The sequence below is a fragment of the Protopterus annectens genome, chromosome 4.part0 (assembly GCF_019279795.1).
Source record: "Protopterus annectens isolate FY-2018-M chromosome 4.part0, PAN1.0, whole genome shotgun sequence".
Classification (NCBI taxonomy): domain Eukaryota; kingdom Metazoa; phylum Chordata; order Ceratodontiformes; family Protopteridae; genus Protopterus; species Protopterus annectens.
Window position 1 is genome coordinate 41,035,834 of NC_056733.1, and position 24,734 is coordinate 41,060,567.

General features: G+C 42.0%; 1 protein-coding gene across 1 annotated transcript in view; it reads right to left on the reverse strand.

The window, feature by feature from the left end:
• The window catches only part of TBC1D16 (TBC1 domain family member 16), a 1,714,417-nt gene that overhangs the window by 1,256,040 nt on the left and 433,643 nt on the right, over positions 1-24,734 (reverse strand). The gene's annotated exons all lie outside the window — the stretch shown is intronic.

Sequence of the window (24,734 nt, forward strand, 5' to 3'; positions counted from 1 at the left end):
AGTCAGTCTTGGAGAGTTCTCTCTCTCTGCTTAGTGGTTTCCTAGTTGAACCTAGCACTACACAAACAGGAGGTAACATTGTGTTGTGTCCCTAATCAGAATAATGACTAAAAGTCTTTATGCAATATTTGTTTCCAAGAAATAATTCAGTTAACTTTAGAAAGTGATATCTGCACCCTGAAGCAAGGAATCGCCCTACAAGCACACAAATGAATAATAAGAAAATTTCCCCCAATAAGATAGTTATTTGTACCTCTGAAAGCTAAACTGAACTGAGAAAATGACAACATGTAGTAACTCCCCTCAAAACATGAAAGAATAGTTGTGTAAAATCTTACCATAATCATAGATGTCCTTCTCTTCTATATGCTGCAGTATTCATAACATAAAGGGGTCCCCACCTCCAGCTGACTTGTACGTCCGGCCAGTATCCAAAAGTCTAAATGTTACTGCAAGGTACACTTTACACCACACAACATAACCTGTACATCGGCCATAAAGAGACGTTGGGTATAAAGCAAACATCAGCACGCACCTACCTCAGAAATGTATGCCGCCCAGTACAAGCCTGAGATCCTAGTTGAGAAGCATATCAGCAGGAAAACTAGGCAAGCATCAGGGGGAAAGCAATACTGCAGCATACAGAAGAGAAGGACATCAATAGTTATGGTAAGATTTTACACAACTATTCTATGTCCTTCTGCTCATAAGCTGCAGTATTTATAACATAAGGGAGAATGCCAAAGCTCAAGCTTGGGACAGGTTGGAAGGAGGATGAGACAATGCTTTTTCTACAAATCCATGCAGGATTGCTCTTGCAAGCCTAGTTCTGGACTTGGAGATGGTGTCAAGCTTGTAGTGTTAAGTGAAAGTATGGACAGAGGACCATGTAGCTGCCTCCAGTATAGACCAAATGTCCAAACCTTTAAAGAATGCCCCTGAGGAAGAAACTGCTCTAAAAGAGTCAGCCTTCACTGTGGAAGTAAGAGTTTTACCATTATACAAATAACAAAAGGAAATAGCTTTAGAAATCCAGTTGGAAATAGTTTGCTTGGAAACTGATTGACCCAGAGCTCTGGGGTGGTAAGAGACAAACAGACGATCAGTCTTATGAAAAAGCTTGGTTTTGTTAAGGTAGTATCTGAGCTGCCTATGCACATCTAAAGTGTGCAACATTCCCTCACTGGGACACTGAAGAGAAGAAAAAAAAGGTATGAAGGTTAATGGACGGATTTAGGGATAACTCATTTACCACCTTGGGTATAAAGGTAGGGTTAATGCGCAGGGAAACCCTATCTCTATGAAAGACAGTGAAGGGTGGATTGAACATCAGGGCCTGTAACTCTGAAACCCTTCTAGCAGAGGTAATGGCCACTAACAAAACCATTTTCCAGGTCGAATACTGCAGGGAAGAGGAGTTTGCTGGTTCAAAATATCTCAGTGTAAACTTCTCTAGCAGAAAATTAAGATCCCAAGGAAGAGATATTGGTTTCCTTGGTAGTCTGATATGAAGGACTCCTTTAAGGAATGGTTTTACCTCTAACCTAGAGGCCAAAGGTGGAGACATAGGCAGACAAGCAGAGATGGCTGAAAGGTGAGCCCTCAATGAAGATATTCACACAGATAGGACAAGACCACCGGAACATCAACTGGCAGTGGTTGTAGGACCTATTTGTGACAACAGATAGAAAACCTTTTCCATTCGGAAATGTAGGATTTCCTAGCTGCAGTTTTTCTGGTCTCCTGCAGAAGTTGTAGCACATTCTCTGAAAAAAGGTGTCTAAAAGGGATTAAAACCCTATGACCCACAAGGTCAGGTTCAAGGTTGACAATTGTGGATGTACTAGGGTCCCCTTGTCCTGCGTAAGTAGATCCATCCTGTGGGGTAACTTGTGATGATTGCTTGGCCAAAAGGGAGTCACCAACAAGAGTTTTGGCTGATCCAGTAGGACCTTTTTTAGAAGAGTCAAAGGGGGGGATGCATACAGGAACATTCCCTTCCAAGAGAAAGAGCATCCACCTTCCACACCAGGGGATGTGGGACCCTGGCACAAAATTTTGGAAGTTGTCTGTTCATGGGGGTGGCAAAGAGATCTGTCTGAGGGATACTCTAATGATGGAATAGGTCCAGAAACACATCGTTGTGCAACATCCATTTGTGGGATTGGGTCACAGACCTGCGTAAAGAGTCTGCCACTGTATTCTAGGCTGAGGGGAGATAGACCGCCTGAAGGGTGACTTGGCTTTGTAAGGTCAATTCCCAGGTGAGCAGGGCTACTGTGCATAGAATGTAAGACTTCGTTCTCCCTTGCTTGCTGCTGTACCAAAGAGCTGTGGTGTTACCTGTAAACCACCTCAGTACACCTGGAACAATGTTGCTTTTGAAGCTTTGCAGTGGAAAAACCAGTGCCCTCATCTCCTTTACAATGATATGTTCTTGTCCCTGTTTGGGAGACCAAACATCTATGACCTTCCAGGCTTGAACAGCTGCTCCCCAACCTGTGGCTGAAAGCTCTGTGAATAACTCTAGGGAAGGAAGGGACGGTTGCAGAGATAGGCCAGGGTTTTTGTTTACCTGCATGAGCCACCATTCTAGTTCCTTTTTATGCAAGGAAGGAGTGGGATCAGAAACCCTAAAGGGTGTGAGGGTTGCCTCCATACAGTTCTTAGATACTATTCCAACTTCCTCATGGTATCATGGGGATAGTAGATACCATGTACCCTAAGAGACGAAGGAAGTCCCTGTCTGTCAATGACTGAAGAGGAAGGATGCCCTGAAAATAGGATGTCAGGAGCAAGGCCTTTTGTATGGGAAGAGAGGCTAACATTTTGTCTGTATCCTGCATCCCAGGAACATGTGATCCTGTGAGGGGGTGACAGAAGACTCCTGGAAGTGTATAGTGAACCTAAACTCTGTAGAAGGGCAATAGTAAAGGAAAGATTTTCGTGAAGTAGTTCTGGTGACTGTGCCTGAATCAGAAGGTCATCAAGGTAAGAGAATATTTGAATTCCCTGCATTCTGCAGGATGCTATGACAGGAGCCAAGCATTTTGTGAAAACCCTTGGTGCTGTAGAAAGACCAAAGGGCAAAGCACAAAACTGAAAATGCGAGGAAGCAACAGAAAAACATAAAAAGTTCCTGAACATTGGGTGGATAGGAATGTGAAGATAGGCATATTTTATGTCTAGGGACACCATGAATGCCTGGGGAAGGATTAGAGGGAGAAGGGAAGGTAAAGTCAACATACGGACAGAAGGGACTTTGAGAAAGGTGTTTAAATGGGAAAGGTCCAGGATGGGTTTTTCAAGGGCCATCCTTCCTGGGAACCAGGAACATCCTGGAGTAAAACCTCTTTCCTTTTTGGGAAGTGGGAACTTCTTGGACAGCCTCTGAGAGATCAGGTCTGCAATGACCTGAGAAAAGAATCTCAACTGATCTTTGGGGGGGGGGGGGATCCCTCTGAATGAGGGGAAATTTTCCCAAACCATGAAATACGCTGTTTTGATTATAAGGACCCACAAGTCTTGAGCAATCAGCTTCCAAGCAGCAAGAGATAGGATTAGACGAAGAGACAAGGGAGTAGATGGCCCTGGTGGCTGGTAGTCACAGACTACCTGGCTTAGGTTTGGACTGAAAGGACTGTTTTGGAGCAGTGGTGGAAGGAGCAGACTTTGAAGAGGCTGGTTTTCTGGGTTCCCTCTTACTTTTAGAAGAAGAAGACAGGGATGGCTTTCTTACCAATGCAGTCTTAACCAGATAATTCCATTGAAACCATGGAACTGGAGATACAAGAATGTGTTTAAGGTCCTGTAACTCCTTCCCTTTCTCCTGTAGAAACTTGTAGAGTTCTGTTGCTGAACTCCCAAGCACGGCTTGGCTATCCAAGGGGGCATCCAGCAATTTGGCCTTGAAATCTTCAGGCAGAGGTTGTAGCCTTACCCAAGAGTATCTTCTAAGGACTGACTCAGTGGCAGCTGCCCTAGCACAGGCATCAGCAGCATCATAACTGCACTTCATGGTGTGCCTAGTCACTTGTGCAGAAGAATTAAGTATTGCTGTTAATTTAGATTTTTCTGGGGAATCTGGGATGAATGTCACAAATTACCCTGCATCATCCAGAAGGGCCAGGGAGTACTTTGGCCTTCCGTGCAATAAATTATCAGATACACATGGCTAAGTAGCAGAAGTGTAAACCTTCTTTCCCAAATGTTCCATGACCGTTACTCTCCTTATCAGAGGGTAACAAGGAAGTGGATGGTAGCAATTTTAAACCCTTATCCATAGAAACAGATATGATAAACAGATCAGTAGCAGGAGCCTTGAAAAGAAAGTGGGAGTTAACAGGTACCTTACAGAACTTGTCTGGATGCTTGAGAACAGGAGGCCGAGAGTCTGGACATTTGGATTCAGCTGAAAAAACATCCAGAAAGGCATTCATGACTGGAGGGACAGCAGGAGATCCGGAATCCATCTGCAAGAGGTCATAGTACCTCTTTTGAGTGTCTGAAACTTGTTAACAGTCCCACTTGAAAAAATCTTTCATTTTGGGAATCATCTCTCCAAAAGAAATGTTCTCCCCAGAGGAATCTGTACCATTAGATTCCTGGTCTAGGGAGGCATACCCTAAGGGGAAAGTCAACTGGGTGGAGTAGGCTTAGGACTCCTTTCCGGAGGAATCCTCTTCCTCCTCTCAGGAAGTGTCAGCAGCTGTTCTTTTGAATGCTGTGGAAAGGGAAAAGGACTGCAGAGGAATAGAAGAAGGAGAAGATTGGTGAAAGGCCATAAAGCCATTAAAGAGGCTTTGAGAATAAGCTTGCCAATCAGGAGGGCTGTTGAGGTGCAGCATGAGACACATGTTTAGTTTTAGCCTTCTTTTGGGGGGCTTCCATATGATGAAAAGTGGAAGGAACTGACGTCAGCCTGCATTTGACAATACTGGAAAGCACATCTTCATGCACTGTGATTTGTGTGATGCCACGAGGGCCTTCATTGATAATGAGCCTGGGTTCCCCTTATCGCCCTAATCGGACTCCTGCCCTGCCCTCACGGACATGCCAGCTGACTCCTTTGGGGTTTCCCCTGTGGCACCCGCCGAAGGTACATCCATCACCTCCAGCACGGTCTCTGGGCCTACTCCGGCCTTGGGAGAAATGACCAGAAGAGAGGGTGCAGCTGAAGGTTGAGACTGTGATTTTTTGGCCTTCTTCAATACAGGCTCACCCAAATGGCCTGACATCACATCCATCTTGCTTGCTTGCTAGGTGCTTAAGGCGCTGGTTTTCTAAGTATTATTTTAGAGAGGCTAGCTGACTCCTGAGGGTCGTAGGGATGAAAGACTTGCAAATAGAGCACTTGGTGTGGTCTTGGTCTGGGTCTAAACAAAAGAGTCAAAGTTCATGGGTGTCTATGTGGAATCTGCCTACTGCACTGACATTTGCCCTTCCTAGCTGACATGAACCCAAAAAACACCCAGCAGCAAAAATTTTAAGAAGAAAAAACCCAAACAGGTACTTATCTGGTAACTGGAACACGAGTTCTGGCAAGCGAACATCTGGAGCAGGCATTTGGACAGGTGGCAGAAAAGTTCTGAGGTAGGTGTGTGCTGATGGCCGCTTTATACATGAAGACTCTTTATGGCTGACATACACATTATGTTGTGCGGCATAGCACGCATCTTGTGGTAGCATGTAGAGTTCTGGATACTGGCCAGACGTACGAGTCAGCCAGAGATGGACTCCCTTATATTATCAATATTGCAGCATATGAACAGAAAGACATCTCTAGGTTACTGTATCAAGAAAGAACTAAAGATGGCGTGGGTGGACTTTCTCTTACATCGTAGACATGCTATCAGGTGGGAAGATGTTTATCTGGTATAGAGGAAGAAGGGTGAAAAGTTCAAGAAGGCAGGCCAGATGTGGGCCTTCAGTAAAAGAAGTTCCAACTGTTATTACTACTACTGCAATGGTGAAGACTACAATAAGCATATTCTATCAGTCATGTACTTAAACACCATATATGACATCACAGTCTACCACTCATCCTACCCGCGGGACAGTCAGTCATGTCATTAAAGATAGTCTAACTACTTCCCCACAAGCATACAAAAACTAACTTCACTATTGTATTGAGTGGCATACAGCTATGGTACACCTCCTTGCATTTACAAGCAAATCCATTAAAACATCTCTTGTCATGTCAGAAGTTTTAACAAATGACACAGAGGCAGCAGATGTGGTCTAACCTCCATGAGAGCTTTATACCAACTAAACTTGCTGAAAGAACTGTGTACTACCACCACAACTCTCAAATCAGTCTACCTAGGTCAACTGACCTTAATGCTATATGTCCATTTATAACATTCCCAATTAACTATTTAACTATGTACAAATAGATTCACTTTGTCTACACACATTCACAGCTTTTGATACTGTCAGGTCAGTTTTGCGTTTATATTCTGCCCCACAATTTATCATTTCGTCCACCACAAAATATTCTTGTCTTTTTACTGAAGAATTAGAGAGTTCAACAAATTTAATCTCCAGCTCTATTCTTTAGATCAGTGATGTAGGCATCTATGGTCTCTGTACAACCTTGTGCTCTTGTAAAAAACATGCATGTAATAAACAGTAAATTCTTTATGGATTTACAATAATCCTCAACATTTCTTTAAGTGTTTTATCTTTCGATTCTTTAAGAAGTATATAATACTTAAATACTTTTAGGAATTCTTCCACACAGTACAGGAATGCACTGTGCTGCACCCCCTTCAGATTCTTCAGCTGATCCACTTGCAGTGGATAATGAACTGAATTTCTAGAACAAGAGCTTCCGGTTTTCAGCCAAATACATTTTGTTGTTAAAGAATTTGAAGAGACTGCAGTTCAGCACATTTCCACTGTGACTTGCACTATGGTAGTTCCAAATACAGATACTTCCAACAGCAAATGCACTCTTTTTAGTTCTGTATATGCATTTCCTAAGGTCTGACAGACATTTTTTCACTTGAACATCATGTAATGTCATGAGGCTTAACAAAACATTGGACACCATGTAATCTCAGGAGGCTTAAGAAAAATGCCAGAGTAGATATTGGCTAATCTCCATAAGGTCTGCATTCTAACTGAACTCTCTAAAATAAATGTGCACCACATTACAAGAAAATCAAGCTAGCTCAAAAAGCTCTAAAGGCTACAGACGTGTACATAATTTCTTTCTGAGGAAAGTGTCAGTCCCTTGTTTAGTGAATCATCATAAGGCTGATGTAATGCTGTGTTAATATTGCGGGCTTAATCTTTCAAACAGTAACAGTAGATATTCGGCAGCCTTAGCTATATGGGTTGTATTATGCATAGTATATAACACAACCAGCCAGCTTCCAAAGCTGCAGGGCACCTTTCACGCAACCAAACCATCAGTCTTCTCAAGCTGAGAAGACTAAAAAGAGAGTTCTGGTTGCCAAGCCCTTCAAAGCTTTCATACCAACAAGGAAAGGGAAGCTGAGCCGAGAGGACAATGCTAGAAATAACAGAAAATAAATGCGAAGACACTGGCATAAACAACACATCAAAAATAAGGGATATGGAGAGAGGGAGAGGCTACTGCAGAAGTGATCATTCGAATATCTGTTGTTACAGCAAATTTACTCACACAAATGTTCATCATACTGACCACTGTTACAATAGGCTTACACATATGAGTAGATTACCCTAGCTTACTACATTTGGGAGATGGAAGAAGAGTCCTGGAGCTCCTAGAGAATGGTCTTTGCAAAGTCTGATCTAGACCTAGAGAAGGAATCAACTCTATAGTGTGCTTCGTAAAAGTATGTACAGAGAACCAAGTTACAGCTTCTACAGTACATCTAGAATCCAACCCCTTCCAAAAAGCCATAGATGACGTCAAGGCCTGCTGTGTAGAGACATGGTTCAAGGCCTCAAAGAGTACCCCAGACATGCAGGGTTACAATGCCTTCCACATGTTCAGACCACACAACAAACATAAAAAAAACTAAGGAGGAGGAGTATCCATCTTCATTAAAGACACATACACATCTAGACTGGTTAAACACTATGATTCTCTAGAGTTACTTCAAGTCCAACTAACTGCAGGAAAGACCCCCCCCCACCACATCATTGTTGGGTATAGGTCTCCCACCATGAACCATGAAAACCACACAGCCTACATGGACCTACTTGAGTCATTTCAGTATAGCTGAATATCCTGGGCATGGGTGACTAACTATCCATCCATCGACTGGATAACATACATGAGCACAAACACTCTTGCCCAAAGGTTCCTGGACTTTGTTAACACAAATGCTCTGGAGCAGAGAGTCAGCACTCCCACAAGTGGCTCTAGCATCCTTGACATAACGCTCACCAACACAAGAGATTGCTGCACTTCCCCGTGTGTGGGGCCCTCCCTGGTAAAGTCCGATCATAAATCAGTCTCGTTCAAAGCAACGATTGTAACTGACCTACTCTCAGTAGAAAAAGGTTAAACAATTTCTCCAAAGCAAACTATAACCTACTGAGCGATGACATCAGTAGTTTCAGACCCCCTGCCAAAACTGACACCAATGACCCCTACAATGAGGTGTACACAAATGTCCTGTATAAACGCCTATATAAATGTACAGACAGCCATATCAGAATGGATCAAATCAAGATCCTCACAAAAAATAAGCCACCCTGGTGAACATCCAACATAAATAGTTTATACAGTAACAAAAAAAAACTGCTGTCAAAATACAAGAGGGAATGGTCCCAGCAAAGGAAGAACTCCCTCCAAAGCATAAACAAGCAGATTAGACAATAAGTCCTCTAAAGCTAACTATATAACAAAATTAGCATCCCTAGCCAAGGTAACTCACAAAGCATTCTTTAGCTATGCCTGAAATCTAAAAGGGAAGGCCCAGCTTTGTGCCAAACTAGCTGTGGATGGCACCATTTAAACTGAATGTAAGGACATCTCCAACCTGCTAGCGAACAGGCTTGGCAAAAACTTCATTCCCCCCCCTGTTCCCCACCAATCATACCCCATAACATACCTGTCACCAGTCCTGTGCCTAGTATCTCCAGAGAGCACATCATAGCCACACTCTCCCAAAGCCAAAAGCACAGCCACTATAGGACCGGACAACATCCCAGGCTGCTTATTAAATGGTCTGAAACAGAAGTTAACGGAATCGCTGAACATGCTCTTCAATTTCAGTCTAAGCGCCGTCTTTGCTCCAGTTGAGTGGAAAACAGCAATCGTAATCCCCTTGCACAAAGTGGATTCCCTCAACAGACCCCAGGAACTATAAGACCCATAAGCCTAACCAGCCTTATCTGCAAGGCCATGGAGAGAATCACCACGGATCTTACCAACAAGAATATAGGTGATCTTCAAACTTCTGATCCAACCAAGAGTGGCTTCAATAAGGGAAGATCTTGCCTGCTAAACCTGGTGGACATCTTCCAGAAAGTCACCAAGGCCCTGGATGAAGACAAAACAGTTCAAACTGCCTGTCTTGACCTATCCAAGGCCTTTGACACAATCCCTCATTAAGGCATCATTGAAACTCAACCATTACGCCACTAGATGGGTTGTCAAATGGCTCACAAACAGAACACATGCAGTCAAAACTGGAGATCCCAACTCTACTAGCAGACCTGTTACGAGTGGTATTCCACAGGGATCTGTGCTAGGCCCCCTAATGTTTGGTATCCATTTTTCAGAAGTCCAGGTGAAAACAGATGGCCTATGGCTTACCCAGTTTGCTGATGACTGCAAACTGGATGCCATTATGGAATCCCCCAAAGATGTCAACATACTGCAAAAATGGGCTTAAGCAGAAATGATTGGTGTCAAAGCCATTGACTTAAAACTAAACACAAAAAAAAAAATGTGCTATCATCCCCTTCGGCAAAGGGGAAACCCCTGCTAATTACAACATTAATAATACCCCCCTAAGTTCAAACCCAGTGGTGAGAGATTTAGGAATGCAAGTTGATAGCAGACTTAAATTTTGTTAATCAGGTGTTCACAGTAGTAAGGAAGGCCTTCTACATTGCACACCTCATAAGCAAAAGTATTGCATCCAAAGCTGAGGTGGTTATAACTCTCCTGTACTTAGCTCTCATCAGACCAATAATAGAGTACAATGCTCGCTTCTATGTGTACCTCACCAGACATTTGCAGCACCTGGAGAGACCTCAGAGGTTTCACACCAGGAAAATTCAGGGCCTACAACATGACCTACACAGACAGAATGAATGCCCTATCACTTTACTCAGTATCGTACAGACTGCTTAGAGGCGACTTGTGCCTGGCCTATAGAGCAGTCTCAGACCTTGCCTTGATGAAGCTGCTGCACTTCTTGTAAATCCAATGGGACAAGATTCACTCACTCTAGGGATATTCACCTAGCCTGCTATATTAACAGAGCATGCTGGAGAGTCAGATATGTCTCCCACAGGTTGCCACTCCTCTGGAACAAACTCCAGTGGGAGTGGGTGTACACCAGGGTTCAGCTCTGAGCTCACTGCTGTTCATACTGGTGATGGATTACATCAGCAAACAGGCTGGAGAGGACAGATCAACAAAGCTGCTGTATGCAAACAATGTGGCAGTAAAGACAGACTCTGAGCTAGAACTTCAGCAAAGGAGAGGAGAATGGAATGCAAATCTGAAGGCACATGGGATGAAACTAAGCACAGATAAGACAGTAGTAACGGCAGCAAATTGGGGAAATCAGAAGAAGCTGAGAAGAGAGATAGAAGGGAAGACAGTGGAACAGGTAAACAGCTTCAAGTATCTGGGAGGGGTGGTTGAGGAGAAGTGTAGTCTGAATGAAGAGGTCAAAGCTAGAAAACAGAGGGGCAGCAGCCAACTGGCATAGAGTATCAGGTGTAGTCTATGACAGAAGAATGCCAAAGAAGCTGAAAAGTAAGGTGCACAAGACAGTGGTACGACCAGTACTACTGTATGGTACAGACACCTAGGCAGTAAAGGCAGAACAGTTGAAGAAGCTAGCGGTGATGGAAATGAAGTGCCTGAGAAAGGTAGTAGGATGCACACTGTGGGACAGATGAAGAAATGAGGGCATAAGAGCAGAAGCCAAAGTAGCTCCAATTATAGAAGAGATCAAAGAGAACAGATTACAGTGGTTTGGGCACACGTGTAGAAAAGCAGAAGACAATCTGGTGAGGAAGATTTGGGACAGACAAGGAGAAGGTAAGAGGAAGAGAGGACATCCAGCAAAGAGGTGGCTGGATTGTGTGAAAGAAGATCTGTGACAGTCAGGCATAAGTGCTAAAGAAGGCAGGAGTGTGGCAGTGAATCAAGAGAGTTGGCGACAGTTAACATGATACTCTGACCTCATGTAGAAAAAATGGGAAAAATAGGGCTGCTGCTGTTGCTGCTGCTGAGGGAACAAACTCCCAATTCATGTAAAACAGAACTTCTCAATGATTCTATTTAAGTGTAACCTGGACAACTGGATGGGAACCCGTATATTTACACTGCGGGTTGCACCTATGTCTCTCTTAGATATGGGTAGCCGGTGCTGATCTTAGATTCCCACGCAAACGCAGACTACATATCTTGGTCATTAAAAGAACAAGGGTATAACAGGGCTAGGCTTGTAGAGGCCTTAGTGTCAATAGCGTAGTAAACTCCTATGATCCTAGAGTAAGCTTTCACCCTGCCTGGAACAGTTTTCTTGTGTTGAGTTTAACAAAAAGGTAATAGCCTTTGACAACCATTTGGAAATGGTCGGTTTTGAAGCTGGTTGTCCCTTCTTACCTTCACAAGAAATGAACAATTGATCCGAAGATCTGAAAGATTTAGTTCTGTCAAGACAGCACTGGAGTTTTCTGTGGACATCCAAGGTATGGCACATCCTTTCTTCCTCATTTTTACATTCAGGAAAGAAAACGAGGAGATGGCTAGTTTGGCTAAAAGTAAACTCAGATACTACTTAAAGCAAAAAACAGGGATTAGTTCTCAAAGAAATCCTATATCTGTGGAAAATGAGATTGGATTAACACTATACAAGCTTGCAACTTCAACACCCTTCTTGCAGAGGTCAGAGCAATCAGAAAAACTGTTTTCCATGTTAAGAATCTCAAGTCAGACAGGCAAGCTGGTTCAAATGAAGCCAAGTGTTAGCTTCCCTGACACAAAATTAAGATCCAAAAGAAGGGCCACCGGTTCTCTAGGATGCTTTTAATGCAAAATCCTTTTCAAAACATCTTGACATGAAACTGCATTGAAAGAGGAGGATCCATGGGCAGACATGGAAATGGCTGGTAAATGAACCTTAATGGAGGAGTAAGAAAGTCGGCAGGATAATAAATCATACAAACATTGTAAACCAAACAAACTGCCCTGAACGGGTACTGATTATGCTGTTGGCAGAAACTAGAAAACCTTTTCATTTATTAATGTAAGATTTTTCTAGCAACAGGCTTTCTTGCTTCCATTAGTACCTGCTGCATATCCTCAGTAAACAGGTGCCTCAAAGACCCTACCATCCAGGTAGTCAAGTGACGTTGACTGGGGTTGGGGTGCATCAAATGCCCCTGTTATTATGTGAGTAGATAAAGTCAGTGAGGAAACTGGTGGCAATTTACACTCGCCATTTTCAAAAGAAATGGAGAACCACTGCAGCCTGTGCCAAAAGGGAGTAAAAACACAATGATCTTGGGAGATTCTTTCTGAATCTTCATAAGTACCTTGTCAGCTGATTATTCAGAGGGGAGGCAAACAAGTCTACTTGAGGAGCTAGGGATGTTTAAATGTGGCCAATGTAGTTTTTGTAGATACATATCAGAAGGACCATATGTTTTGTTACCCCACAATAAATGCACTTTCAAGGTGCCCGGCTATTTAGCATGCAAAACTAAGGGAGACTACGTGTACCCTGATGGAACATATGAGAGAACACAATTACAGCATTAAGAAAAAAGATGTTAACAACGCTCTTTACAAACATACTGAGGAGTGCAATAAATACAAAAAATGTATTTTCTATATTAGAAGTAGTCAATTCTGACCCTAGAGGGGGAGATTTTAAAAAAAATTTGAAGCATAGAGAAACACTATGGCTGGTCAAGCTAGGAGCTGATAAAAAACCTGGCTTAAATGAGGCCATTAACATCAAATGTTTCTTGAAACATAGAAAATTAACAATTAAAAATGTTTGAATGTACTGGTTTATTTATTAATGTTCTTTAATATTTTCTTTACAGTTTTTGATATTGTTTTGAAATGTTTTGATTTACATGAAACAAATAATGTGTTTTTAAATTTGGTGGTTTCCTAATTGATATTAAATTTTCATTGGTTAATTGATTTTTATGGGATGTTTGAAATACATTTAAGCAATACTTTTAGTAATTTTACTGTTTCTGAGGAAGTCTTGTTGTGATGAAAGCATTGAATAAAGCTTTTTATACGCTAAAGCTTTTTACTTTCCAGTCTTTATTGACCATTAGTAACCTTTGCTATTAGTTTTTTGGTGTTCGTTTGGCTTTGGTTTCACGTTTTCTGAGTTTTGGTTCGATTTTCGTGATATCTGATGGTCGAGATGGAAAATGCCCCATTACTGGATATGACTCTACATCAGACACCCCCAGTTGGTTACAGTGGTTTGTTTCATATTTTGGTAACTTCGTTGAATGAAATACAAAAAACTTGAAAAGCCTTGGTTACCAAGCAGACTACTACTGGTAAGGTGGTACTAAGCTCAGATGAGGAACAGACAACAGTTATTGATTTAAACCTACATTGTGGTTCCAATGAAAATAAGAGTGTCTGCTGGAACTAATGTGAAACCTCTTCAGTACAATGACATTTGGGTCCGTATTGGACAACAGATATGACACTTTTCTCAAAGTTTATTACAAAGTAACTAAAGCTAAGGCAGATCAATTTAACAATAAAGGTGAAAGTTTATGTAAACTGTTGAAAAAATAATGGTCTTTAGATCTGGAGATCAGGTATTTTCAAAGATGCATAGAACTAGAAATAGTGCCGAAGGGCTTGAGTTTTTGTAAATGCCCCAATGGCCCAGCTATCTCCGATCCATTTAGATCAGGCATTTTCAAAGATGCATAGAACTAGAAATAGTGCCAAAAGGCTTGAGTTTTTTTAAATGCCCTAATGGCACAGCTATCTCCGATCCATTTTTTGAAGAACTTGCTCATTTCCTCAACAACACTGGACTGCAATTACTGAAGCTACTTATAGAAAACAATTACAAGAAAATGGTTTCACTGAAAGAAGATATACTAAAAATAGATGAAGTTAGTCTCCTGGCAATACAGGCAGGTTATCTGACCAGGCTTTGAAAGAAGTTGAGGCACATGAAAACAAGGTGATAGAACGTAAACACCATAAGCTTCTAAGAGATGTTACTGCTTATTAGGATGAGTCTGTCTTTGTTAATTTTGTTCCATAGGAAAAAAATAGAAATAATAAACAGCTTGGAACTGGTAAAAATATTATTAACAGTAATCGGAAGGCTATAGGGGCTTGTAGGAATGTTTCAAACAAACCGCATTAGGCAACTGGATCAGGTGGCCAATCACAATCTTTAACCCTGGTGACGAGGTTTTATAGGGAAGAGAGATCCGTCAACGCCCCCTCTGAGACTGAGAGTGAGACTGTGGATGGAGAAGCTTCTGCGAGCAAAGAAACAGTTGGCAACATGGTCGGTCACAACATGAATGGTATTGGAGCGCGTTCTAAAACCACTACTTTTTTATCCAAGAGGGAGAACAGGACAGTAAGAACTCAGACCATAAAGATGAGGGGTCAAATTACCTCAGAGCCCTCCGACGAACAGTAAGATGTTCTAATGGCAAATTTATTATTATTAATTTGTCTGGGGTTGCTTTAAATGACACTAAGATTAGAGTTCTGAGTTATGGTTTTAATTTCATACCTACTAAAAAAGATTATTCTTGGGCAGTAATTGATTTTAAGCAGTACATTCATAAACTGAATTTAAACTATCTGCTCAAACAAATTAAATGTGACACTGTTTGTGTCGGATAGAGTGATGTTTATGAAGCTGGAAATTGATGGTGTAATGATGAAAGTTGTTAGTACATATGCTCCACAAGTTGGGTGTGCAATGGATGAGAAATAAAAATTTTGGAGCGAGTTGGATGAAGTGGTGATGACTGTACCCAAGGGTGAGAGACTGGTGATTGGAGCAGATTTCAATGGGCATGTTGGTGAAGGGAACAGAGGGGACGAGGAAGTGATGGGTAGGTATGGTGTTAAGCGAAGAAATGCAGAAGGTCAGATGGTAGTGGATTTTGTGAAAAGGATGGACATGGCTGTGATGAATACGTATTTTAACAAGAGGGAGGAGCATAGGGTGACATACAAGAGTGGAGGAAGATGCACACAGGTGGATTATATCTTATGTAGAAGGGCTAATCTGAAGGAGATTCGAGATTGTAAAGTGGTGACAGGGGAAAGTGTAGTTAGGCAGCATAGGATGATGGTTTGTAGGATGACATTTGTGATCAAGAAGAGGAGGATGAGTGTGAGGGCAGCACCAAGGATCAAATGGTGGAAATTGAAAAAGGGTAATTGTGAGGTGATGTTCAGGGAAGAGTTAAGACAGGCACTGGGTGGCAGTGAAGAGTTACCGAATAGCTGGGTAACTACAGCAGAGCTAGTGAGAGAGAAGGCTAGAAGGGTGCTTGGTGTGACATCTGGAAAGAGGAAGGAGGTCAAGGAGACCTGGTGGTGTAATGAAGAAGTACAGGAGAGTATACAGAGAAAGAGGTTGGCGAAGAAGAAGTGGGACTGTCAAAGAGATGAAGAAAGTAGACAAGAGTATAAGGAGATGAGGTGCAGGGCAAAGAGAGAGGTGACGAAGGCTAAGGATAAGGCGTATGAAGAGTTGTATAAAAGGTTGGACATTAAGGAGGGAGAAAAGGACCTGTACCGATTGGCTAGACAGAGGGACCGAGCTAGTAAAGATGTGCAGCAGGTAAGGGTGATAAAGGATAGTGAGGGAAACATACTCACAAGCGAGGAGAGTGTGTTGAACAGATGGAAAGAGTACTTTGAGGGGTTGATGAATGAAGATAATGAGAGGGAGAGAAGGTTGGATGATGTGCGGGTAGTGAATCATGAAGTGCAGTGGATTAGCAAGGAGAAGTAAGGATAGCTATGAAGAGGATGAAGAACGGAAAGGCTGTTGGTCCAGATGACATACCTGTGGAAGCATGGAGGTGTTTAGGAGAAATGGCAGTGGAGTTTTTAACTAGATTGTTTAATAAAATCTTGGAAAGTAAGAGGATGCCTGAGGAATGGAGAAAAAGTGTTTTGGTACCGATTTTTAACAATAAGGGTGATTTGCAGAGCTGTGGTAACTACAGAGGGATTAAACTGATCAGTCACAGCATGAAGTTATGGGAAAGAGTAGCTGAAGCTAGGTTAAGAAGGGAGGTGATGATTAGTGATCAGCAGTATGGTTGCATGCCAGGAAAGAGCACTACAGATGTGATGTTTGCTCTGAGAGTGTTGATGGAGAAGTACAGAGAAGGTCAGAAGGAGTTGCATTGTGTCTTTGTGGATTTAGAGAAAGCATATGACAGGGTGCCTAGAGAGGAGTTGTGGCATTGTATGAGGAAGTCAAGTATGTAAGAGTGGTACAAGATATGTACGAGGGTAGTGTGACAGCGGTGAGGTCTGCGGTGGGAGTGACGGATGCGTTTAAGGTGGAGGTGGGATTACATCAAGGATCAGCTCTGAGCCCTTTCTTATTTGCAATGGTGATGGACAGGTTGACAGACGAGATCAGACAGGAGTCCCTGTGGACTATGATGTTTGCAGATGACATTGTGATCTGTAGTGAGAGTAGGGAACAGGTGGAGGAGACCCTGGAGAGGTGGAGATATGCTCTAGAGAGAAGAGGAATGAAGGTCAGCAGGACTAAGACAGAATATATGTGTGTGAATGAGAGGAAGGATAGAGAAATGGTGAGGATGCAGGGAGTAGAGGTGGCGAAGGTGAAGTAACTGGGATCTGCAGTTCAGAGTAATGATGAGTGTGGAAGAGAGGTGAAGAAGAGAGTACAGGCAGGATGGAGTGGGTGGAGAAGAGCGTCAGGAGTAATTTGTGACAGACGAGTACCAGTAAGAGTGAAAGGGAAGGTCTATAAGAGGGTAGGGAGACCAGCTATGTTATACGGGTTGGAGACAGTGGCATTGGAAAAAAGGCAGGAGTCAGAGGTTGACGTGGCAGAGTTGAAGATGTTAAGATTTGCACTGGGTGTGACGAGGATGGACAGGATTAGGAATACGTATATTAGAGGGTCAGCCCAGGTTGGAAGGTTTGGAGACAAAGCCAGAGAGGCAAGATTACGTTGGTTTGGACATGTGCTGAGGAGGGATGCAGAGTAAATTGGGAAAAAGATGCCAAGGATGAAGCTGCCAGGTAACATGAAAAGAGGAAGGCCTAAGATAAGGTTTATGGATGTGATGAGAGAGGATATGCAGGTGGATGGTGTGACAGAGCAAGATGCAGAGGACAGGAGGAAATGGAAATAGTTGATCTGCTGTGGCGACCCCTAACGGTTGCAGCCGAAAGAAGAAGAAGAAAGAAGAAGAAGACTAATTGTTTATACAAACCTTCTAGTTATACCCCTGTGTTAAACCAAAGTTTAAAAGTTTTTGAAGAAGTTTGTTTACAAGATATTAAAAGTTATCTAGACAATAGTATGACTAAGAGAAGATGGTATGATAATTTAACTTGTTTTGCGCGTAAAGCTCTATTTGGGTTAACTAGTAGAAATGACTTGAGGTACATGAAAAGTGACAAAGGGGGCAACATAGTTGTGATAACTGTTGACCAGTACAACACTGCCATGTTGAAGTTGCTTAGTAATACCGATGAGTATTCTATGGTTAATGTTAGAGATGTACACAACAGTTTTCAGTACATCAATTCTTTTTTCTATGAAGCTCTTATGACAAGTTATTGATTTAAAAATGTACAACTGTTTGGCAGAAAAAATGAAGGTTGGGATACTATTTGGTATTTACAAAGTTCATAAGTGTATGACCGACCCTCCATTTAGGCTGACTGTATCTGCACCCCATTCTGTTCCTGAAGGTATATATAGCTTTAGTCATAGATTTCATGTTAAATCCTATAGTGCAAGGTCTAGCTTCCTATTTTAAGGATTCTTGGGTCCTGCTGGATAAATTAAGACTATTTTTTCTACTTTTTCTTTTACTAAGAATAAGCACATCCTTCTGATGATTGATGTGGTGTCATTGTTCACTTGCATTCCTCACCAGCAAGGGGTGGATGCTGTAAGGGAATTTCTTATAAAACATACTAATTTTGAACATAATGAAAGTAACTTAGTATGCAGTTTATTAGAGATTGTATTGGAACACAATTTCTTTATATTTATTTATTATAGACGGGGTAGCAAGGGGGGTATAAATGGCCCCCTGGCACCAACACACTCCATGCCTTTTGGGAGTCTACTATTCTCTCAGAAATTAAACTAACATACAATATATTTTTTTATGCCAGGTTTGTGAACGATTTGATCTTTGTCATTGAGGGGGACCAAGGTACCAGTGAACAGTTTTTGAGGGATTTAAATATCAAGTCAGGGTTTCTACAATTTTCAAAAGTGATAGTGGAAGTAAAGTTAACTTTTTAGATGTTTATATTGAATTAAATGAAACCACCAAGATTTCTGACAGTAACATTTATAGGAAGGAAACCTTTACTAACAGATATTTACATTTTAAGAGTAGCCATCCTTCTTTTATTTACATTTTAAGGGTAGCCATCCTTCTCTTATTAAGAAGAATATACCCAAGGGACAATCCATACAGGCTTGTCATATGACAACTTCTCTATTGAAATTACATAGAGAATTCCATAGAATCACCTCTATGGGGGTACGATCAAAGGTACCTTCAGGCCTTTCAACGGGATATCTGGGAGAAGAGGGAAACTTTATACCCTCCTATATTAAAAGCCCCTTTATTAGTAACAAAATGGCAGGAATAAACAAAACAGGCAATTGGAACAGTTTGTAATCTAGACATGACAGTTGACAGTGGTGGTATAAGAGAGATAATCTAGAAAAATTGGAAAATTCTGGAGGGAAATACAGAGTTAAGTAATGTGTTGGGAAGTAAACCTAGTTTTGTTTACAGAAATAACAGTCTTAAGAAAATGCTAGAAAAGAGTTCTATTGACAGGGGTAAATCAATGTGCGGTCACAAAATAGGGATGTTTAAATGTGGCCAATGTAGTTTTTGTAGATACATATCATCTCCAGCAGCTGGAGAGACCACAGAAGTACCTAACCAAGAAAATTACTGGCCTCAAACAGTTGCCCTATACAGCACGATTGAAAAAGCTAAGACGGTTCTCTGTTGCATACCGCTTTCTCAGAGGCGATCTCTGTCTAACGTATTTTCTGAGAACAGTGAATAAAAACCTGAGCTGAAATTAATGAACAAACTACTGCACTACTCTGGTATAAAGAGGAAGAATAATTACAGATACAACAGAAATCTGAAGAAAATAATTACCTTAACCACGATAAATACCAAAAAGCAAGAGCACGTCTGATTAGCACAAACAACAAATGAGATCTGATGAACTGTGAGGGTGAATGGGAATTATGGGAAGAGGGGAGGTCCCCGAGACTGGGATCCAAGAGTCTGATGAAAGTTGCAGACTTTGGATCTGATCACATCCGATATATCCAACAGCTGAGTCACACGAAAAAGACATCAAACACGACAGGCTTTGATAAACGCCTACTCCAATGCCTACAGCAATGGGGGGGGGTGAAGGTTCTGTAAATTCCATTTATAGAAATTTGCACTATTTTCTAAGGCATTAAGAAAGCTCAGTGTTTTCCTTCTTCCAGAAATAGTCTCAGAAACAATGAATCATTTGCAGGGAGATTCAGATGCCATACTCTCATCAGAATGTGATTCAGGAGAAAACTATGAATTGTCTTCTTCGCATTTCCCCTACAAATTCCACATCTTACATCTTGAACTTATTCAGGGAAAGAAGAATCTTTTTTCTTTTACCAAAAAACACCTTAAAAGAAGGATCAACGGCCTGCACAAGACCCTGAGCCAAGTCCAATAAATTACTCCTGTCCACTGAATCTAACAAACAAGAACCTAAACGTTTAGTTTTCTGTCTCTTTTTGACAGGAAACTTGGGGCAAAAATACCTAGTACTGCTGCTATAGCTTCTTTATGGATGGACACAACATTCTGGCTAAGCAAGTCCTCATTTCTTGCCCCTTCACCCATGACTGACAAAAGTGTTTTTCCCTTGCCCATTGAGCGGACCTCAAACAGCCACAGGGTATGGGGATAATTCCGGTCCATGGTGGCAGAATGGACCCAACACCAGACGGATCAGAGGAAAAAAGATGAGTGGTCTGAGGAACTAGCTTTGGCTAGAGTAGAGTCAACTACTTGCAGCTTTGGCAAACTGCCAGCCTGCTGAGATACCAAAGGCTGTTTAGTTATTTTTTTTTTTTGTTGCTGGAATAGAAGAAGATCCAACTCAGGGACCAGTAGTTTTGTTCCATGGTCAAGATGAAAATGATTCTTGTTTCCTAAGGAAGTTTGGCAGCCATAGTAGGTAAAACAGGAAAACAGTAATAAAATAAAGTCACTCTTCCCCCCTCACAAAATACAGTAAAACAGCATTTTAAACACTTTTCCCAGCCCCAAAAAGTAGTGGAAAATTGTGTTTAGTTACAAACAACATTTAAAATGTTTTAAGACAAAACTGAAAAAGTACTCTCCCATTTCAAAGTACATAAAAAGTACCTATGAACAAGTCCTACTTACCTGTAACAGGAGCTATTCACAGAACACACTGCCTTACTGGCATATTAGTAGTGCCCTGCTACCCTACACCCTGGCTGTCTGTCAAAGCTCAGAAGTCCTCCAACTGTCTGTCTATGGATATGATGGACCAATCACCTGTCAGTATAGAGACTGCCTTACAAACCCACAAACAAGACCCTTTCTGTTTTCTAGGGTGCAGTAGGAAGAGAAAATGGAAACAAGCTTTGTGAGCACTTCCTGTTCCAATACCAAAAACCACACACACACACACACACACACACACACACACACACACACACACACAATAAAACCCGTGGAACAGTGTTACATAATAACCCAAATACCAATCTATGTACATTCAAAAAACGGGATGGTGCATGGGTACTGCAAATAAGGCAGTGTGTTCTATGAACCTAGAATAGTTGTGTATAATCTTACCATAACCATAGATGTCTTTCTCTTCGGTTCCCTACTACGCTGTCACAGATGCAGGTTGTCGAATGCGTCTTTGTCGAAAAGTAAAGCGCGAAAAGGCAAAATAGCGAAGCGGCTGTTCAATGAATTCTTCTCTGGCAAAGAATTTGTTTGGCCGCTTTCATTATTTTGCCTTTTCGGCACTGTAGTGCGATCTCGAAGTTGGTATATTTAAATTGGGGGGTGTGGGGGCAAAGCCTTCCACATTAAGTAATGTTTTACTGTGTTTTTTTTTTTGTTTTTGTTTCGGAACAGCGATTGTTTTCCAGTGGAAAATAATTGCTGTTCTGATGTTTCGACGTTGTAAGCTTCCACTTACGTGGGGTCGATTACTGGTCATTCACTCTTCTGAGCATGCCATATGATAATATGGACCCTTCTCTTCTATATGTTGCAGTATTCATAACATGAGTGAGTTTGCCGAAGGCTCTCTTGAACATCCAGCCAGTATACAAAAGTCTAAAGTTACTGTTAGGCACGTGTGACGTCGCACATAGGTCCCCATCCAACATCAGGAATAAAGCAGACGTTGGCACATACTATCCTCAGAAATGAATGCCCCAGGAAGAACACCATACTGAGATAATCAGGGGGAAGGAGGGAGGGATAGAATACTGCAACATATAGAAGAGAAGGACATCTACGGTTATGGTAAGACTTCACACAACTATTCTACATCCTTCTATTCATATGTTGCAGTATTCATAAAATGAGGTAGACTACCAAAGCTCATGCAGAGGAAATAGTGGGAGGAGGGGCAGTAGCAATCTCTACAAACCCCTGAAGATTAGGCCTGGCAAAACCAGCTCTAGATCTAGATATACCATCCAATCCAACTGGTAATGTTTTGTGAAAGTATGGACAGAAGACCAAGTAGCTGCTTCCAGGATAGATGATGTATCCAGACCCTTGAAAAAGGCACCTGAAGAAGCCACAGCTCTAGGAGAATGAGCCTTAACTGGGGATGCAAGGGTTTTTCCACGAAACATGTAACAAAAAGAAATAGCCTCAGAGATTCAAGTGGAGACTGCCTGCTTGGAAACAGGCTTGCCCAGAGCCCTGGGATGATAAGAAATGAAGACACAATCACACCTGGTTTTATCCAAATAAAATCCGACTTGTCTATGCACATCCAAGGTGTGTAATATCCTCTTGCTAGATATTGTGGAGAGAGAAAGAAAGTAGGCAAATTAATGGATTGGTTAAGTGACAACTCATTCACCACCTTGAGCATAAAGGAGGGATTAGTACATTGGGAAGCCCTATCCTTATAAAAACAGTAAAGGGAGAGAAAGCCATAAGGACCTGAAGTTCTGAAACCCTTCTGGCTGAAGTGATAGCCAAAAGAAACCCACCGTCTTCCACGTACAATTTGGAGAGAAGAGGAAACCGCTGGTTTAAAGGGAGGCAATGTAACTTTTTCTAAGACAAAAATTAGATTCCAAGGAGGAGGAACTGGTTTCCTTTGTGGTCTGATAGGACACCATTTAAGAAAAGTTTGACTTCCCATCTTGAAGCCAAAGGAGCGGTCATATGCAGACAGGCAGAAATGGCTGAGAGATGAGCTTTTACTGAAGAGTATGATAATCCATTCTTCAGTAATTCATACAGATAAAGACAAAACCACTAGAATATCCACTTACAATGGTTGTAGATTTTGAAAAAAAAAAAACACCAGATGGAAAACTTCTTCCATTTGGAAATGTAAAATTTCTTAGTATTGGATTTTCTGTCGTCCTGCAGAACTTGCAGCACGTCCTCACAAAACAGATGTCTGAAAGAGATCAAAACCATGCCACCCACAGGATCAGATGCAGGGTTGACATTTGCAGATGTATTAGGGATCCCTTGTCCTATGTGAGTAGATCCACCCTGCGAGGTAACTTGTGATTGCCCTTGGCTAAATGCAGAAGAAGTGGGGAACCAATGCTGTCTTAGCCAAAAGGGAGTCACCAGCATGATTTTTGGTTAGTCCTGTTGTATCTTTAACAGAACTTTTTGTAGATGGGGGAGGGGGGGGTGATGCATAGAAAAATATCCCCTTCCAAGAGAAGGATAGGGCCATCCACCTTCCATGCCAGAGGGTCAGGCACTCTGGCACAAAACTTTGGAAGTGGTCTGTTCGCAGGGGAGGCAAAGACATTTACTTGAGGAGTATCCCACCACTGGATAATGTCCAAAAATACACACCTGTGCAACATCCATTCACGAGATTGAGTCATGGACCTGCTCAACGTGTCTGCCACAACATTCTGACTGGAAGAAATGTAAACTGCCTGAAGGGTTAGCTGATACTGAGCAGCCAACTCCCAAGCCTTTATAGCCAACCTGCACAGGCAATATGACTTGGTATGTCAACAAGCATGGGGTGACCAAAGAATTGTGGTGTTGTCTGTGAACCGCTTTAGGGGACCTGGAAGAAAAAGAGGTTGAAAAGTTTGCAGGGCAAAAGTGAGAGCTCTCATCTTCTTTATGTTTATGTGTTCTTTCATTTGGGAAGAAGACCACATGTCTTGAACTTTCCAAGTGGCGAAGGTTCTCCCTATCCCATGTCCAAGGCGTTTGTGAATAACTCTTGAGATGGGAAAAGGAGTAGGAGGGGAAGCCCTGGATTCAAGGTAACCTGTTGAATACACTGCTGCAATTTTTTCAAGCAGAGAAGGAAAGGAGAGGAATAACAAAATCTAGTGGATGAGCATGTTGCATCCAGACTGACAGAGGTACCACTGGAATTTCTCATGTGAAGTTTGACTAGAGGTAACATGGGAATAGTGGATGCCATGATGCCTAGCAGGCAGAGGAACTCCCTGGCTGTCAGAGACTGAAGTGGAATGATGGCCTGAAAGAAAGTGGTTAGAGAGATGACTTTCTGAGAAGGCAAGGAAGCCAAAATGTTGTCTGTCTGTATTCTGCATCCTTGGAACACATGGTCTTGTGAAGGAGTGAGAAAGGATTTTTGGAAGTTTACAGGGAATCCTAATTTTTCCTGAGGAGACACTGTAAGATGAAGGTTCTCTAACAGAATGTCTGGAGAGTGAGCCTGGAAAAGGAGGTCATCCAGGTATGGAAAGATCTGAAGCCTGAAATCTGCATTTAAAAGAATGATGTGTCACTTGAGCAAAGGAACCCAAAATGGAAGCAAGCTGAGACTTGGTGTCTGACTCTGGAAGCTCCAAAGTGAGCTTAGTGGCTTGAGAAAGGAGGGCTAAAGTATATTTGGTCATACGTGTCTGGTAGTTTATGGCCCTAAAGGCAAGAGTGGCCAAAGCATACAGTTTCCCCCCAACCTTTCCATAACTTTACTGTCCTTATCAGAGGGGAGAAGGGAAGTTGGAGGCAAAAGCTTTGAGGGCTTATCTGCAGCCACTGAGACTGCAGCTGGA